We start from the raw sequence: 2,790 nt of genomic DNA on the forward strand, positions 1-2,790 counted from the left end.
CTCTTGGGCTCAAGGGATCCACTTGCCTCGGTCACCCAACGTGCTGGGATTACAGGTGTGAGCCACTGCACCTGGCCTGCTTCAGTATTGTTGGGTTTTAAATATTTCTCTTTCCATCAGTGGTTGCCAGAGGTTGAAGGTGGGTGGAGGTGGGGGGGGTGAGTACAAAGAGCCAGGGGGTCACTTGTGGGCAATGGTGATTCTATATCTTGATTCATCTGAGGTGAGGAGATCGAGACCAGCCTGGCCAACCTGGCGAAACCTCATCTCTACTAAAAATACAAAAATTAGCTGGGCCTGGTGTCACCCACCTGTAGTCCCAGATACTCAGAAGGCTGAGGCAGGAGAATCGCTGGAACCTGGGAGGCAGAAGTTGCAGTGAGCCGAGATTGCCCCACTGCACTCCAGCCTGGGTGACAGAGGGAGAAGGAAGGAAGGAAAGGAAGGGAGGAGAGGGGAGGGGAGGGGGGAGGAAGGGAGGGAAGGGAGGGAAGGGAAGGAAGGGAAGAAAGGGAGGAAAGAAAGAGAGAGAGAAAGAAATAAAGAAAAAGAAAGAGGAAGGAGTGATTGAGGGAAAAGAAAGAAGAGAAAGAAATCTGATATAAAACAGATTATTCTTTAAATGTAGGGGTGTGACTTAACCCTTGCCTGGCATAACCTTAGATACTGTCTATAATTTGATATCTTATTGCCACAGAGTCCACTCTGTCCGTCTTATGATCACTGTATTAGCATTAATGCTGGTCAGTTGTGGCTGAACTTCTAAAGAAACAGAGTATATATAATGAGGCATGTCTAACCTCCCATTTCATCATGGCTGGGAACTCAGTGTTTAAGGTTTCTCAAAGGTCCCCTTGGCCAAGAGGGGGCCTATTCAGTCAGTTGGGAGCTTAGGATTTCTGGTTTACATTGTGTTCACTGGAATAGCACTTTTAATTTCCTTCAGGAAATTTTCCTTTGAATTCACAACTTGGCTAAATATTAGGTGCAAGGAGCCTAGCTGTCAGCCTGTCTTGACTTTTGACCTGCCTTCCTCACTGAACTTCATCATTTCTAGCTTTTGATTTAAAGCGAGAGATGTGTGACTCTTCCCATCCCTCGAACATTTAGAGGCCATTGTGGGGTTATTAATTGACTGAAATTCAATATTGTTGCGTCTGGACTAGGGAGACATGAGAAGAGGGAGAGAGAGGTGGGAAGAGCCAGTCAGTGGAGCACTTAGAGCACACACAATACTGTTAAGTTGGCTGTCTTACATGAATGCCGTTTGTGGCACCCCAAAACAATTACAATAGAACATCAAAGACCACTGATTGCAGATCACCTTAATAGGCATAATAATGATGAAAAAGTTTGGGGCTGGGTGCAGTGGCTCACACCTGTAATCCCAACACTTTGGGAGGCCAAGGCAAGCAGATCTCCTGAGGTCAGGAGTTCAAAACCAGCCTGGCCAACATAGTGAAACCCTATCTCTACTAAAAATGCAAAAATTAGCCGGGCATGGTAGCGTATGCCTGTAATTCCAGCTATTTGAGTGGCTGAGGTACGAAAATGGCTTGAACCCCTGGAGGTGGAGGTTGCAGCGAGCCAAGATCGTGCCACTGCACTCCAGCCTGTGTGACAGAGTGAGACCCTATCTCAAAAAAACTAAAGAAAACAAGTTTGAAATATTGCAAGAATTACCGGGATGTGGTACAGAGACATGAAGTGAGCACATGCTGTTGAAAATGGTCCCAATAGACTTGCTGTAGTCAAGGCTGCCACAAACCTTGAACTTGTAAAAACCCAGTATCTGTGAAGCACAGAAAGTGCAGTGCAATAAAACAAGATATGCCTACATACCTCAATTTTAAAGAAACAAAAATTCTGAATTTGAATTTATTTTTTTTCTTTTTATTTTCTTTTTTGGTTTGTTTTTTGTTTTTTGTGGGTTTTTTTGCTGTTGTTGTTTTGAGATGGAGTCTCGCTATGTTGCCCACATTGGAGTGCAGTGGCATGATCTCAGCTCAATGCAACCTTCATCTGCCGGGTTCAAGAAATTCTCCTGCCTCAGCCTCCTAAGTAGCTGGGACTACAGGAGTGTGCCACCATACCTGGCTAATTGTTTGTATTTTTAGTATAGATGGGGTTTCGCCATGCTGGCCAGGCTGATTACCTCAGGTGATCCACCTGCTTCGGCCTACCAAAGTGCTGGGATTATAGGTATGAGCCACAGCGCCCAACCCCACAGTTTTAATTTCTAACAGGATACAGTTAGATATAAACAAAATCCCTGAATCCTTTTTAAGCTTACAAGGAGATCCTGAGAACAAAACTTTGAGAACCATTGATCTAACACATTGATTTCTTTTCTTTTGTTTTGTTTCTGTAGTTGGGTATGCAACACCATCCCCGGCATGAATGCAATTACTCAGTCCAAAGTCGGAGAAAGTGATTGAAAGGGAGGGAAAACTCTCCCTGGCCCTAACCCTTTATGAACTGTGCTGTCCATTACAGTAGCTGCTGGCAACTTGTGGCTATTGAGCACATGAAAAGTGGGTGCTCCAAATCGAGAGGTACTTAGTACCAAAAAAAAAAAAAAAAGAATGTAAATTATCTCATCAATAATTTTCAAATAGAAATGACAATATTTTGTTTTTCTTTTTTCTCCTTTTTCTGGTAGCCATGGGTTCTTGCTGTGTTGCCCAGGGTAGTCTTGGACTCCTGGCCTCAAGCCATCCTCCCACCTTGGCCTCCCAAAGTGCTGGGATTACAGGCATAAGCCACTGCACCTGGCCCAAAATTTTAAAC

Source organism: Cebus imitator, unplaced genomic scaffold (assembly GCF_001604975.1).
Source record: "Cebus imitator isolate Cc_AM_T3 unplaced genomic scaffold, Cebus_imitator-1.0 Scaffold8, whole genome shotgun sequence".
Classification (NCBI taxonomy): domain Eukaryota; kingdom Metazoa; phylum Chordata; class Mammalia; order Primates; family Cebidae; genus Cebus; species Cebus imitator.